A 17,060-nucleotide genomic window follows, 5' to 3' on the forward strand; every position below is an offset into this window, starting at 1 on the left:
GAGACACAGGCAGAGGGAGAAGCAGGCTCCATGCACCGGGAGCCCGACGTGGGATTCGATCCCGGGTCTCCAGGATCGTGCCCTGGGCCAAAGGCAGGCGCCAAACCGCTGCGCCACCCAGGGATCCCGTGAAGGATTCTATAGAATATCCAAGACACTTCTATCACATTACTTAGTGAACATCCTATTTCATTAATGTTTTCACATAGCAATAGTTCTGTATAGGTTAGAAAGCATGCATGTCACTAGGTTTTTGCATTAATTTTTTCCCTATGGCTACTGCTTTGCATCTTAATATACTTCAGGGTTTTTTTTAAAGTTCATATTTTTGGGCAGTCCCGGAGGCTCAGCAGTTTAGGGCCGCCTTCAGCCCAGGGTGGGATCCTGGAGACCCGGGATCCAGTCCCAAGTCAGGCTCCCTGCATGGGGCCTGCTTCTCCCTCTGCCTGTGTCTCCGCCCCACCCCACCCCCAATGTCTGTCATGAATAAATAAATAAAACCTTTAAAAAGTTCATATTTTTAAACCTTTATTTCATTCTAAAATCTTGGACAGAATTTTTACTGAAGCTTAATGACATTAACAACTATTATTTAAGGAGCAAGGAAAACAGCTTATTGAATGTTTTTCCGTAAATAATATCTCATTTGATTTCAAAACAATCCACTTAGATATTGCAGAAGAGAATCTAGTAGACTATTAGATGTAAAAGAAGGTGAAAATCAGAAATAATAGTCATCTGTGAACAAATGGTATTGAAATATTAAATAAATTGCAAAAGCACTTAGACTTGCTACCAGCAGCCTTTCTAAACTTAACATCTAACAATTAACATTGCCACAGGAGACAGTAGGAGGTGCTGTAATGAGGAGAAGGGGGGCTTGAGTCCTGAGTATATTTCTTCCTGGCAGATTGTCTTTGGATAATACATCTGTTTTTTCTTTTTTCTCCCCTCTCCTCACCTTAAAAAAATTTTAGCGTCTTCAGCTGAAGAGTTTGGGGACTAATATCACCTATTTTATTTTTTCCTAGGGTTGTTGGGGAAATCAAAATGCATATAAAACTACTTTGTAAATGGCATACTTGTTTTAGAAGAGTGAACACTGGAAGTTACTACTACTGGGAACAACTTTTTTTCAGAAATACTTCCAATTTTTACCTGATTTAAAAATTATTTTGGTAATCAATTGGGGTAATTGTTTAGTCTATATTCTATTGCTTTCCGTGATACACCCTGGATAATCAGTAACTGTTTGTTGATTTTCAATTCGTTTTTTAGGAATCTATTATTTTGTGGACTAATACCAGTTCTGCACACAGTTACACCACGTCCTGTCAATGTCTCATTTAGAGCATTCTTGTATTAGGAAGAGACCTGGTACAAATGAACTCTGAGCTCTGACAGGATCTGTAGTATATAAGGCTATCAGGAGACAACCCACCTCCTCCACACTTTGAAACCACCAGATTCACAAGAATTCACCAGATTCTCTGCTTACCTCCGTGCCATCTCTCTCCACTATCTTCCCCTCAACTCCTGTATCCCTGGTGCACAGAACCATTTCCCTAACTGCTCAATGCAATTTCATTTTTGGATTTTTCGATCTGTCGTTTCCTTTACCTAGACACTTGCCTTCTAACATCGATCGATTCTTCCTGCCATCATCTCATGAAAGCCATCTCAAACCCTCACTCAAGTTGTACGCCTGTCAAGAACTCCTTGTGGTCATTTTAGCTGTATTTAAATTGTCTACTTGTTTGTCTTCAATAGACCATGAACTCTGGGAAGGCAGGGTCCACGTCTGCCTCGTATCCCTCGCATCTAGTATGGTCCTCACACCCTGTGTTTTTTTTTTTTTTTTCAGTAAATATTTCTTGATTGAATAATGTGAATTGCCCAAGAGTTTTAGTAAAGAGATGATGCTCTTCCAACCACTACACTCGGTTTTCTGATACTCCACTAGGGCTGGACGCTTGGACTGATACATTTCCACCCCGTGAGGCTGACGGTCGGTCCTTAGACTCAGTAATGCAGGTAGGACCCCAGTTGTCTGAACGATCTGACTTCTCGGAAGGACCAGCGCCGACATCGCGTGGAGTCGAATGGCGTGGGTTTGCATGGCAGATCCACAAGCAACTGCTATGCTCTCTAGGCAGAGAGCTGGAAAGAGGACCTTCAACGGCCGGCCACCCGGATCCCTGGAAAGAAGGAAGGATTCGTCTCGCCACGGCCTCCGGCAGCGCTCGCTACACACTAACTACCTCCTCCGGCGCGCCAAGGCGTTAGTCCCACCCTGTCCCGCTTGGCCCCACCCACCTGGCGCGCCCGGGTTGCTAAAGCCTCGCCGCCAGGGTGAGCGCCGCGTTCCTAAGCCCCGCCTCCCGGGCGAGGGCGCGCTCCCCCTCCCAGCCCTGCCTAAGCAGTTCCGTTAGCAGCGGGAGGAAAAACCGTCCTTCGGATCCCCGCCTCTTCACTCCCAACGCTTTACTCCCTACTCCTCCTGCAATCACTACACAGCCAGCTACGGAGGCCCCTAAAGTACAAATATCCCCCGGGCCCTGGTGTAGCCTGATAGGTTTTGTCCTTGTTCCTCCATTCGGTCCTGAGGGTCTGCGTTCAATTTTTGTCAAGAATCGGGTTTGTGAGTTTCTTCTGGCGGCAGGAACTCCAAGGCCCTTTACGGGACTAAAAGTTGTTTTTTTGTTTGTTTGTTTGTTTTTGTTTTTGTCGGGGCTTTTTGTTTTAGTTTGGTTTGGTTTGGTTTTTTGTGTTTTTTTTTTTTTTTTTTTTTTTTTTGCCGCTGAAGCCTCCCGCATTCCTTCCCTCCCACCTCGCGGAATTGTGGCGGGAGGGGGAGGAGGAAGCCGAGGCGCCTGCGCGGAGAGGCCGCTTTCCATCCGGGTCTCTGTCCGTGCGGTGCAGCAGGTCGGTAGGCGGGAAATGGCGACTGGCTGAAGGAGCTGGTTCTGTTGCTGCTGCGGGCTAAGCGGGAAAGACACCACACATTGCGCAGTCGGGACCATCGCCGGAGCCTGAGGACACTTCTCTGTCGTCACAGTTAGGTAATCCCCCTCGTCCAGACACTGCCGCTGCTTCCAACCTTAGTCCTCCTCTTCCAGGGCCGTCTGCCGGGGTCTCCTCCCCTTCCAAACCGGGTTCTCCAGCGGCTCGGCGCCTTGGTAGGCATGCACCATTGGCGCCCTGTAAGTGCGCGGTGTGGAGCCGCTCTTCTCTGGACTTTCCCCTGGGAACAGAAAGGGAGCTCACTTCCCGCCAGCTTCAGCTCCCAGGCTGCGGCCTGTGTTGTGATTTCTGGGGTTAGATTTCACTTTGCTACCCACCCCCACCCCGATCTCACGTTCCTAGTCCCAAACCCTGTGGTCCCTCTGGGGTAGTTGGGTTAGATCAGCTTTTCTAACCTTGGCCCACCTGATGTTTTCGATATTTCATTCTTTCTAGGAGGGTGCTTTTAGGGGGGCGTTGCTCTGTCTCAGTTTTTATAAACATCTTCCGAGGATCTGGAATTAGATATTTCATCAAGTTCTGTTTATCTTCTGTACTGTTAAAATGTTGACTTGACATTGTTACTTTTTCGAATCAGGAGTGGTAGTAAAGGACAGCCCATGTGGAAGGCCTGTGGTTTCTGTAGTGGTCAGTTAAGGGTGAATCTTATCGGCCGTAGTAGTCGCCGCTTTCCTTGGGTATTAAATGACTATGTGGATGTTTACTTTTTCATTCTTGACTAGAATTCTGTGGTAAATAATTGCATAAGTAAATCGTGTTTATTTACTTCTCACCCTAGCGGTGGCTGGATGTGTGAATGATGTTAAGCACTTTAGAGTACCTTAGGGAAGCCTAAAGAGATACTGCTCGTAAACTGCCCTAAGATCTTGAAATGAAATGTACTTAGTAAATGTTCCTCCTAGGCAAGGATTTATCTTTCTAGTGCTAATAAAGCGGTACCATGATTACTGCCCAATATGGATATACAAATTAGTACTTAAAAGATTCATCTTAGTAATTTTCAGATTGTAGATTTCTTTACATACAGTTTCCCCATTCTTTGCCAAGTTTTAAATTTTTCGTTTGTTGTCCACCTGTAATCCTTATAAAAGCAAGGGACAAGTAGTTAAGGCTAGTTTCATTCCGCCCCCCCCCCACCTTTTTTCTTATATTGCAAACCATTTGTCCATAGAGAAAAGTAGAGAGTCAGTTGGTGTTTTTCAGAATTTGTTTTTCAACATTGTTGAATTTGAGGCCTTCTTATTTTTCCCCCTTAACTAGCTACATTTTTAAAATGTGGCTTATGTTACATATCAGTCAATGTTTATAACTCAATGGTTTTTTTTTCACTTTTCTAGGTTTAGTTTAGATGACTTTACTAATGTTAGCATATTAGGATTAAATTTCAGTGATAAACAACATCATTATAATTGTCTTTTGGTAGATTCCCCCCAAGGTCATAAAGAAAGTCAAGGCAAAAGTAGCTCTTAGGTGAAGCAGTCTTTTAGGATTGAATTGAACCTCATACTTGTCTTCCAGGAGCAAAAGAAGAGTGGGTGGGAAGTGGAGATGAGGGCATATTGGATACTTGCTGACCCTATTTGTTTAAAGAATAGGGCCGAATATGTGACTTAAAAGAATGTAGAATAAATTATTTGATTTGTGTAGGTTTTAATCTCTACTTTAATGACCTTTTTGGGTAGTTTATAAAACACTAATGTTTTTAATAAAATTTGGTTTACAGATAGCTGAGTAAGGATTGTGTGTAGATTTTGTCTTAAAAAACTCTCCCAAATTGTTTTAATTCTGCGTTCATACAGTACCTGTGCTCTTTTCATATTCTTCTCAGTAGGAGTTGAAAGAAAGTAAAAGCTCTAAGTGGTATAGACCTTAATAATCTCTGTGGATTTGTAGGTGTATAGAAATTCCAAATAGGATTGTATGGAAAAACTGAATAGGATCGGTATGTTTTATAATATTCAATGTCTCAGGCATTTCATTTGAGCTAGTAATGTTATTCTTTTTCCACTGTTAAGAAAATAAGAATTGGAGAAGTTTGCTCTCCCCCAAATTTATCTAGCTATTCTTATGTTTGAGATTCTGTCTAGAGGTTTCTTCACAAGATTATTATAATACAAAATCCATACTCTTCTGTTTTTTTTTCTTTTTTAAAGATTTTATTTATTTATTCATGACAGACACACACACACACCACACAGAGAGAGAGAGAGAGGCAGAGGGAGAAGCAGGCCCCATGCAGGGAGCCCAACATGGGACTCGATCCCGGGTCTCCTGGATTATACCCCGGGCCGAAGGCAGCACTAAACCGCTGAGCCACCGGGGCTGCTCCTATTCCGGTTTTAAAAAGAACTTGGATCTGTTGTTCAGAAAGACACCTGAGGCTCTAGACTTGTAACTAACTATAGGATTAATTGCAGATGGAATGAAATGGTATTTAATTATCTCAGTCATAAGAGACTGTACTTTGGATTAATGCAATAAAGAATAAAGTGGTTTGTTAGAATTTGAAGTAAACAGTGTGTAATTATATTTGTAATTGACCAAGTTGTGAAAAATCATAACGTAGAAAAGACACTGTAAAGTCATAAGTATCAAATGTTCTGAAAAAGTCCTCATATATGGTGTGCTAAGGTAATTATTCTGGGTGGGTTAAAAGGTTACCTGACCATTTTAGGGGCCTGCTTGACCCAGTTGGTAGAACACGCAACTCTTGGTCTTGGGGTCATGAGTTCAAGCCCCACATTAGAGATACATAGAGATTACATAAAAATTTTAAGAAATTAAAAGAAGAAAGTTACCTGTTTGAACTGGATTAGCTACAGAGAGTCATTTGCTCTACTTTGAAAGTGAGAAGATTTAACAGATATAAGACTTATGATAAAACCATACAGTCATAATTTTAGTTATCACTTACTTGACATTTGCCACGAGGCATATATCTAAGCCAGACATATATTCCCTACTGGTTGTATATGACTACATTAATTTTTAGTTTAAACTGTATTAAATTGTAATTGGATCTACATTACAGATAGGTAGATTAGATGGTTGATTGTGTAGCATAATTTGAGAATTGCCAGTGCCAAACTTTGTGTCTGTCTTGTGTGTTATGGAATTAATTTTAAAAATGACCTATTGATATTTCTTATATTCCCTGTATGAGTGAAACCATATAATGATAAATTCAAATAAATAAATAAAATAATCTGTTTAAAATCACAAATTCTCTGGAGAAAATTTAAACTGTTGTCTTTTATTGGTAATATTATCCCATATTAGTTTATCAAATAAACTTGCTGATACCACAAACAGGTGAGGGTTCAGAGGCAGTGGAATGTAGAAGTAAGATTTTATGCACTCACTGATCAGGAGAGGTGTGGCATATAGGAACACTGTTTTTTTGTTTTTGGTTTTTTTTTTTTAATTTTTATTTATTTATGATAGTCACACAGAGAGAGAGGCAGACACAGGCAGAGGGAGAAGCAGGCTCCATGCACCGGGAGCTTGACGTGGGGTTCGATCTGGGGTCTCCAGGATCGCGCCCTGGGCCAAAGGCAGGCGCCAAACCGCTTCGCCACCCAGGGATCCCTAGGAACACTGTTTAGCGGAAAAAGGCATGATAAGGGTTGAGTTGTAGTGAGAAGCTTGGGTTTCTTGGGGTCCTTTACGAATCTTGTGAATCTGACAGTAATGAGGGGTAAGACTAAGTGTGGGCTAAAGAAGAATGGTAGAATCTTAAGGACAAACATGGCTTATTGGTTTGGCTAGCCCTTTTGTTTGCTTCCCTCATCTCTAGGTCCCCCAGTTAATACGGTTTAGAAGAATGAAGGGAGGGCAGCCTGGGTGGCTTAGCGGTTTAGCGCCACCTTCAGCCCAGGGCGTGATCCTGGAGACCCAGGATCGAGTCCCACATCAGGCTCCCTGCATGGAGCCTGCTTCTCCCTCTGCCTGTGTCTCTGCCTCTCTCTCTGTGTCTCATGAATAAATAAACAAAATCTTAAAAAAAAAAAAAAAGAGTGTAGGGAAACACTAATATGCCATTTTAAAAAAGTAGTGTTGTAAAATTTTTACGTAATAAGTCTTTTAACTTTATTATAAGGTCACAATAGACCATTTGAGTATATTTTGAATCCTATGTTTTGTGGCATTCATAAATTCTCCTGTATTTATTTAGAGAGATTGTAGGAAAGGAAGTATGTCTAGATTAAACATGAATCATCAGTAGTACTTTAACTTGAGGTTTTAGCAATCATGTTTTCATAAGAGCTATAATAATTTTAGTATAAGGAAATGTGTTTACTACTTTAAAGAAACTTAAAGCTGTAGTATTAGAAGGGACTTAAGGGCCACCTGAGTGGCTCAGTTGTTAATAAGCATCTGCCTTAGGCTTGGGTTATGATCCCAAGGTTCTGGGATGGAGCCCCACATCAGGCTCCCTGCTCAGTAGGGAGCCCGCTTCTCCCTCTCCCTCTGCCTGCCCCCCCCCTTGCGCATGCTATGCTCTCTAATAAATAAAATCTTTTTAAAAATAAAGGCACTTGAATACTGCATAGATAATAGAGATTAATATTTAGTAATAGTTGTTTATATCTTTCAGGAAGAATGTTTTCTTTTTTTGGACTAAATTCTTCCATATCAAGTAATTCTTTGAGGGGCACCTGAGTGCCTTAGTCAGTTGATCATCTGCCTTCAGCTCAGGCCATGATCCTGGAGTCCTGGGATCGAGTCCCGCATCTGATTCCTGCTCAGCTTCTCCCTCTGCCCCTCCCTCTGCTCATGTTCTCTCTCTCTCTCAAGTAAATAAATAAAATCTTAAAAAAATTTCTTTGGGAAGTAAAAAAGCAGAGATATTGCTAAAAGTAAATAAGAGGGGGAAGATTAAGACCCTATTAGCAGCATAACGATAGTTTAAGTTTCTCAGGTTGACCAGTTTAATCTTTAATTAGGAATTTAGAAGTATGCCTTATTGAAAAATGTATGTTACTTTTTAAAAAAGATTTTATTAATTTGTGAGAGAGAGAGATACTGCACAATTGTGGGGTGGGGGAAGACAAAGGGTGAGGGAGAAGCAGATGGGGGGCTCCATCTCAGAACCAAGAGATCATGACCTGAGTCAAAAGCAGATGCTCAACTGACTGAGCCACCCATGTGCTCCCAAAAGTATATTACTCTTTAAAAGAAAAATATCCAGAACACATAAGTATCTTTTTAGTTGAGAAAAAAAAACTGTGATTATTTGTTTTAGTAATAATTGCTTTCTTCCTGTTATTCCCCAAATATGTATGATTATCCTGTTTCATTGAAAATTATTAACCTTTCACTGACCTTTTTTTTTTGTTTTTTAAGATTTTATTTATTCATGAGAGACAGAGAGAGGCAGAGACATAGGCAGAGGGAGAGGGAGAAGCAGGCTCCATTGCAGGGAGCCTGATGTGGGACTCGATCCTGGGACTCTGGGATTACGCCCTCAACCAAAGGCAGACGCTCACCCGCTGAGCTACCCAGGCATCCCCCTTTCACTGACCTTACAAGTACCTGTTTTAGTATATTTTGTTAAATAAGGTAATTATATAATCCTTTAATTTTCTGATGTACTAATAAAAATTATTTGAAAAATATTCACAATCACATTTCAAACAATCAAGCACTTTTCCTTATTGATAGTCTACCTTGTTATTTTTTTAGTTATAGCAAACAAAATGTAGTTCTCTTAGAGAATTATGATTATACCTTGTCTTTGACAAGTTAATTGTTTATTTGGATTTTAGTTTTTATGTAGTCTTTGCCTCCAACCTGGGGCTTGAACCACGACCCCAAAATCAAGAGTTGTGAGCTTACCGACTGCCAGCCAGGTGCCCAGAGTGAATTTCTATTGAAATCACTAGTCAGGGCACCTGGCTAGCTTAGCCCATAGGGCATGTGACTTTTGATCCTGGGGCACCTGGGGTGTGAGTTCACGTCCCATGTTGGGGGTGGAGTTTACTTAAAAGTTCACTCTTCAAAGATCTTGTCTTTAGTTTATCTCAATCAAAATGACGGGATCCCTGGGCGGTGCAGCGGTTTGGCGCCTGCCTTTGGCTCAGGGCGCGATCTTGGAGACCCGGGATCGAGTCCCACGTCGGGCTCCCGGTGCGTGGAGCCTGCTTCTCCCTCTGCCTGTGTCTCTGCCTCTCTCTCTCTCTCTCTCTCTCTCTCTCTGACTATCATAAATAAAAAAAAATGACTAACTTTTCCTTGGAATGTGGTATAATAATAGTAGGGATTATTTCAGGTACTGTAAATGTATTTTTTAAAAGAATTTTTATTTATTTATTTGAGAGAGTGATAGAGTGCACAGAGGGAGAGGGGGAAGCAGACCTCCTGCTGAGTGGAGAACCACTCCATCAAGTGTTACTGATAGGAATTTTTTTCATACCATGTAGTTGAATGTTCTTTTTTTAAGATTTTATTTATTTATTCATGAGAGACACAGAGAGAGAGTCAGAGACACAGGCAGAGGGAGAAGCAGGCTTCATGCAGGGAGCCCCATGCGCGACTCGATCCCCGGTCTCCAGGACCACACCCTGGGCTGAAGGCGGCACCAAACTGCTGAGCCACTCGGGCTGCCCGAATGCTCTTTTTACAAGATGTTTAAATCATATTTATTGATGGTAGTTAAAACAATCTCCAAATTACTGTTGTTAAAGATCAGGTGAAAGAAATACAGGGCAGCCTGGGTGGCTCAGTGGCTTAGCGCCACCTTCATTTCCCGGGTGTGGTCCTGGAGACCCAGGATCGAGTCCCAGGTCAGGCTCCCTGCATGGAATGGAGCCTGCTTCTCCCTCTACCTGTGTCTGTGCCTCTCTCTCTCTCTCTCTCTCTCTCTCTGTGTGTGTGTGTGTGTCTCTCATGAATAAATAAATAAAATTAAAAAAAAAAGAAATATAAAAATGTCCTCAGCAGGACATATATTGACATATAATATATATTGATTTTGCCCTAAGTATATTTCTACTGAGGACATACAAGGTTTTAAGAGGGGTACCACTAGTAGTATTTTAAAACATATATCTGAATGACTGTGCCTTAGTAAGTTTTTTCAGTGATTAACAAACTGAATAATGCCCTCTATTCTCAGAGTGTTTCAGTCATCACTAATTTAACAGTCCACATATTTTATTTCTCTAGAGAAAAATAATTGATCATGGATTTAGAAAAAGCATTGTTTTTGTTCATCAAAGAAAATTTTGAGAGGAAAAAAATCCTCATAATTTTATCAACCTAACTCAGCAGCTCTTCTATTTTTTATATATTCTCTATATTTCGATAAGTGCTTTTGGTTATAAGTTTATTATATTTAGTAGTTTTTGAAGAATTCTACAATGTTAATAAAAAAGAGAAAGTCATACATCAAAAATAGTAAGAACTCCAAAAGACCACCTGTCTTTATCACATGCTTTTTTGGGGGAAGTATTTGATGAAAACTTTTTTTTTTTAAAGATTTTATTTATTTATCCATGAAAGATACAGAGAGAGAGAGAGAGAGAGAGAGAGAGAGAGGCAGAGACACAGGCAGAGGGAGAAGCAGGCTCCATGCAGGGAGCCTGACGTGGGACTCGATCCCCGGTCTCCAGGATCGGGCCCTGGGCTAAACAGCTGAGCTGAGTTTTTGGGCTGCCCTGAAAACTCTTTTTGTAGTAGAGTTGATGCTTGTGTAATACTCCTCTACTTATTCTTTCTGCTCTAATTGATTTTTGACTTTTATTAGGTGTTAAGTAGGAGGGACAGAGAAATCTCTTCCTCTCTGAAGTCATTTAATGAAGGCTTAGGGGTGAAGTGGAGATTAAAGTGGACAGTTGTAATATCTGAAGCTGTTGATTTCAGATTAGTCAGGCTAGAAATATAGATCATGAAAATAGATGCTGACACTTTTGAAAATGTTATTTGGTATCAATGAAGGCAGTGATTTTTAGCTTTTTCTCTCATGAGTATAATTTTAGTAGTGATACCATTTATAACACTATAAATTAACAAACCCTTGAAATCTAGAGCTAGAAGAGACCAAAGGGGTCATCTAGTCCAGTAAAGTCTTTGTTTTATTAATGATGAGCCATTCTGAAGACTTTTTAACATGTAGTAAATGTTTGTCTTAATTAGGGTGCTGTGGGATGAGTTGTATGTAATGGAAGGATGAAAACAGCTCAGATTAATTAATGACTCATTTCCCATTTTGGCAGCTTTTTTTTTTTTTTAAGGTAAAATTTACATGTAGTGAAATGCATAGAACTGAAGTCCAGTAACAACTTCTTTTGAGGAAATCAGGGATGCCTGGGTGGCTCAGCGGTTAAATGTCTGCCTTTGGCCCAGTGTGTGATCCTGGAGTCCTGGGATCAAGCCCTACATCGGGTTCCCTGCATGGAGCCTGCCTCTACCTCTGCCTGTGTCTCTGCCTCTCTTCTCTGTCTCTCATGAATAAATAAATAAAACCTTAAAAAAAAACCCAAAACTTCTGTTGAAATCAAATGCTAGAATGATTGCATGATGACTTAATCATTGGTTGATCAGTGTCACAGTTTACTAACGGTAAGATTCAGAACTGATACTTCCCTATTATCCCTTCAGTAACTCCCTTAGGAGGCTACTCCATAACCTTGCATGCATATATTCTTTATATAGCCAACTTATAAAATTACGTATATCTAGATTTAATGGGAAAACCCAGACTTTTCCTTTAAAGCTTGATATCTAATCTTTTTATAGTTTTCTTTATACTTATTACCCACTTTTATTTCCCTCTTCTCTGCTTCATTCAGCAAATACTTGTTTAAAGGATGTACATCAGGCTAGTCCTAGATAATTTGTTAAGAATCTTTTATATGTAGTGTGCTGTTTGTTGTTTTGATAGAAATTTGTGCACTAAAGACCTCAGTAGCAAATTATTAACTGAATTTATGCTTGTAGCATTATTATAATCTTGTTAACACAAGATAATTTGTAACTGTAATTGTTTGCTTCAGATATTGCTTGGAATCAGGGATTTTGTGAAGAGGAAGGAAATCTTATGAGGAAGGAACATTTTTAGTTTTATTTATAGTTCTTTTTTGTGAGTAAGAATTGATTGCTGCAGTGAGGATTGTTTATGTTTAGTGACATAGTTTTTTCTCTGGTCTCTGAGGAAAATGAGAAAAATTATGGTGTAGTTCAACAGATAAGACTTTTGCCTTCAAGACTCTTACAGTCTAGTATAATTAAAGATATATAAATTATTTCAATAGGATTTGTTAAGAGCTTAGGTAGCGATAATCACAGGTTTACATAGGCTTAGGGATGTGGAGGTGGTTACTTAACTTACCTGGAGTGCATGATACTTGAGCCAAGCTTTCAGTGATGAAGATAAGAATTAGTTGAAAGAATGTTTGCGGTAAAGAGAAAAGCAGAAGCAGGATACATACAGCACAACGTGGCAGGAAACTATTACTATTGGACTGCAAAGAGTGGCACAGCAAATAGCAATGAAAAAAGGCTTGGAGAGGTAGATCGTGTAGGGTTTTATATATATATATATATATATATGCCAGAGTTCAGTCTTTATTTTGAAGGCAGTTAATGAGAAGGAACAGGCAGATTTGTGGAGTGTGGAGGATGGATTTAAAGGGGACAGACTGAGAAATGATTTAGAGGTAAAATCATCAGGATGTGACGATTGACTCTCTGGGACAAGGGAGAGGAGGAATGAGCAGGATGTTTAGGATGATTTCTGGTTTGGTTGATTAGATAGATGGCATTAGCATTACTTGTGATCAAGAATGTAGGAGGGGGTCCTGGCAGGCTCAGTCGTTAGAGCATGCATATGGCTTTTGATCTTGGCTTTGTGAGTTTGAGCCCCACATTGGGTGTAGAAATTGCTTAAATAAATAAGCTTTTAAAATAGGAATATAGTAGGAAATATATAGTAGGAAGAGCAAGTCTGTGAATAAGGGTGGAAAAGTGAGTTCAGTTTTGGGTAAGTTGAATTTGCGGTGCCACATGTTGAGTGTGTTGAGAAGTGTTGAGAAGGCTGTTGGATGTGAATCTGAAATTTAGAGGTGATAGAGAAACTAGCAGAATTAACTTTGTAATTGGTAGTGAGCATTTGGAAGAGGCTTTTTTTTTTTTTTTTTAAGATTTTATTTATTTATTCATGAGAGACACAGGCAGAGGGAGAAGCAGGCTCCATGCAGGGAGCCAAATGTGGGACTCCATCATCCCGGGACTCCAGGATCACGCTCAGTGGAAGGCAGATGCTAAACCACTGAGCCACCCAGGCATCCCTGGAAGAGGCTTTCCTTTTCACACCCTCACAACTTTCCCAATCCTTTTAACTGGACTGCAGGTAAATAGTGAAGTTCATTGCCCAGTTTTAGATTGATGAGCAGTCAGCTTTTTCTATTCCTGAAATGAGATCTGGTTTAAATGTTGAAGAAGTGGAAACATTTTACATTATATACTCACCCCCTTCTGCAACATCAGGAGTTTGCACCCTTAATGTGTCATTGCCCCATTGCTATGTTTTATGATGTAATCTACCTAAATTGTACCATTTTCATTCGTTAGTAGTATTTATTTCCATAGTGTACTCTTTCCCAATCTTGTTTTATTCTATATTACTGATAATAGGAAAGAACTTATCTAGTAGTGAAGCTCCAGAGAACTTAAAGGATATGTTAAATTCTAACATAAATAGAATTATCAAGATGAGGCAGTATGTGCATATTCAAAATTCTTCCTTTTATATTTTAAGTTTAAATAATAATATTAGGTTATTGCAAGTGTTGAGTAGGCAGTATCTGACTGGTATTTGGCCCAGTTAATATGTACCATTTAATTTTGTTATCAGGGTAACGCTGACCTCATGAAAATGAGTTGGGAAGTGTTCCTTTCTGTTTTCTAAAAGAGTTTGTAGATTTGGTATTTTTGTTTTAAATGTTTGGTAGGATTCTACAGTGAACTCATCTGCACCCCTGTGCTGAACACTTTTCCTATAATTTGAATTTTTATAGATAGATATAGGGCTGATCAGGTTACCTATTCTTGTGTGATCTCTTGTGTTCATGTTTTTTTAAGAATTTGACTTTCATCTAAATTGTTGAATATATGGACATAAAGTTTATAACATTCCAATATTGTTCTTACATCTGTGGGGTGTGTAGTGATTTTCACCTTCCCATTCTTGATATTTGTAATTTGTGTCTTTTTTTCCTTAGTCTTGCTAGAGGTTTATCAATTTATTGATCTTTTCTAAAAATCAGCTTTTGATTTCATTGAGTTTTCTGTTTTTGACCTCATTGATTTTTGGTTCTGCTGAATGCTTTGTCAAGAGACAGTGGGTTGTATATTCTTTCTTTTTTTGTGTGTCTTGCAATATTTTATCGAACACTAGATATCATAAATAGGACAGTAAAGACTGAGTAGATAGAATATATATACCTGGAAAACTGCATACCTGGATTTTTTTTAGTGTAGCAGTCTGAATAAGCTGAGTTTTGGTTTTGTTATTGCAAAGAATTTTTCTTTGCAAAGAGTATTTTAAATGCATCATTGATTGATTTCAAACTTCTCTAGTGTTACTTTGTGCTTAAGCTAGAAATGAAGGCAGGAGAGAAAGGGTTTTTCAGTTTTCCTGATTGACTCTCAATTTTTGGCTGTCCTTGTGTACTTGTACCTCTATGCAGACTGTAAATGCTCCTTATTCTCTTCCCATGGTAGATTACAGTTATTGATGTGTGCTTGTTAGCCTGGTGATGAACTCAGGAATATCTCTGTTGTCCCAAGTCCAGTCTAAGTCAAGAGTAGGCTCTGTGTATCTGGACATCAGAATGGATCTCTTTCAGTAATTGCCCCTCGGTGCTAAATCAGGCCCTGCATCTTTTCAGGTCTTGTTTGTTTATTTATTTATTTTAAAGATTTGATTATTTATTTGAGAGAGAAAAAAAAATGAGCAGGGGGAGGGGCAGAGGCAGACTCCCAGACGAGCAGGGATCATGACGTGCCGCTTGATCCCAGGACCTGATCCCAGGTCTCGGACATCATAATCTGAGTCAAAGGCAGATACTTAACTGACTGAGCCACCCAGGCCCTCCCATCCTTTACAGTTTTTGTTATCTTTTCCCCAAACCCCTCTTTTTCCCAACCCTGCTTATCTTTCCATTCCATTTCCTGAAAGGTCCAGAAAAACCAGGAAATACTAACATTTTTTATCTCAAATTTAGATGAAATATTTCTGTACTTTGTATATCTGACAGTCCACCATTTTTTAGTCTACAGGTTATTTTGTCAGTTTTTATAAGTAGTAAATATATAAACAGCAGAATAGGAGGGCAAATTTTACTTAGTCCCCTTTTCTGTACTGTAGTTCTTCCCCTTTATACGGAAGTTTGTTAAAAATTTTTTTAGAAAGAGATTTTTTTTTCCCATTCCAGAGTCTCCCTCTCTTACTCTCTTGGAAACCTTTACCTTACACTATCATTAGTGGCTTAGAAAAAAGGATTAGGTGGAGATCTGTAGTTTTTTTTCCTTTTTAATTGTGGTTAAATATAAGATAAAATTTACCATTTTAACTGTGTTTTTTTTTTTCCATTTTAACTGTTTTTAAATGTACAATTCGGTGGTATTAAGTACATTCATCTTGTGCAGCCATTACCACTATCCATCTCTAGAACTTTTTCTTCCTGATGTGAAAGTCCATATCTATTAAATAATAATCCTCTTTCCCCTCCTTCCCTCAGGCCCTGGCAACCACTATTCTACTTTATGTCTCTACTGAATTTGAGTAGGAACCTCATGTAAGTGAAATCATACAATATTTGTCCTTTTGTGACTGATTTATTTTCCTTAGCATAATGTTACCAAGTTTGATCCATGTTGTAGCATATTGCAGAATTTCTTCCTTTTTAGGGCTGAATAATATTCCATTGTATATGTATATCACATTTTGCTCATCCGTCTGTTGATAGACACTTTTGCTTTCACCTTTTGGCTATTGTGAATAATGCTGCTGTGACAATGGCTATGCAATTATCTGTTTGCTTTCAGTTCTTTATAGAGTATATACCTAGAAGTAGAAACGCTAGATCATATGGTAATTCTATGTTTAATTTTTTGAGGAACTGCCATAGTACTTTCCACAGTGGCTGAGTCAATTTGCATTTTTATCAGCAGTGCACAAGGATTCCAGTTTCTCCACATCCTTGTTGATACCTCTTATTTTCTGTTTTTTGATAATAGCCATCCTAATGAATATGAAGAGGTATCTCATTGTGGTTTTGGTTTGCATTTCTCTAATGATTAGTGATATTCAGCATTTTTTGATGTGCTTATTTGTGTATCTTCTTTGGAGAAATATCTGTTCAAATCTTCTACCCAGTTTTGAACCAGGTTGCTTGATTTGTTGTTATTGTAGGAGTTTTTAAAATATATTCTGGATATTTAAACCTTTATGAGAGAGATGATTTGCACATATTTTCTTTTCTTTCATAGGTTACCTTTTCACTGTTCATAGTGTCTTTTGATGCACAAAAGTTTTTAACTTTGATGTAGTCCAGTATATCATTTTTTTCTTTTGTTGCTTGTTGCTTTGGTGTCCTATCCAAGAAATCATTGCCAAATCCAGTGTCATGAACTCATCCTCTGTTTTCTTTCTTTCTTTCTTTTTTTTTTTTTTTAAGATTTTGTTTATTTATTCATGAGAGACACAGAGAGAGGCAGAGACACAGGCAGAGGGAGAAGCAGAATCTATGAAGGGAGCCGGACGTGGGACTCGATCCCAGGACTCCAGGATCACACCCTGGGCCGAAGGCAGGCGCTAAACCGCTGAGCCACCCGGGCGTCCCTCATCCCCTTTTTCTTCTGAGACTTTAACTCTTAGGGTCTTTGATCCATTTTGAGTTAGTTTTTTTGTACACTGTAAGGTAAGGATCAGTTTCATTTTTTGCATTTGAATATTCAGTTTTCCCAGCACTAGAGATAGTTTTGCTATCGATAGGCTTGGTGTAGAAATATGGAGTATAGTTTTCCACAAG

At 39.3% G+C, this 17,060-nt stretch overlaps 1 protein-coding gene across 5 annotated transcripts in view; it reads left to right on the top strand.

Moving 5' to 3' along the window:
* Nucleotides 1-2,887: 2,887 nt before the first annotated feature.
* CTDSPL2 (CTD small phosphatase like 2) overlaps nucleotides 2,888-17,060 on the top strand; it is an 86,233-nt gene continuing 72,060 nt past the window's right edge. The window contains exons 1-2 of one of the 5 annotated variants that reach the window (XM_055316808.1): nucleotides 2,889-3,062; nucleotides 15,768-15,824. The gene's annotated coding sequence lies outside the window, so the exon portion shown is untranslated. Of the gene's footprint in view, nucleotides 3,063-15,767; nucleotides 15,825-17,060 lie in introns of all 5 variants that reach the window. The other 4 variants (XM_055316809.1, XM_055316811.1, XM_055316807.1 and 1 more) reach the window with 4 other exon arrangements.

The sequence above is a fragment of the Nyctereutes procyonoides genome, unplaced genomic scaffold, assembly GCF_905146905.1.
Source record: "Nyctereutes procyonoides isolate TBG_1078 unplaced genomic scaffold, NYPRO_anot_genome, whole genome shotgun sequence".
Lineage (NCBI taxonomy): Eukaryota > Metazoa > Chordata > Mammalia > Carnivora > Canidae > Nyctereutes > Nyctereutes procyonoides.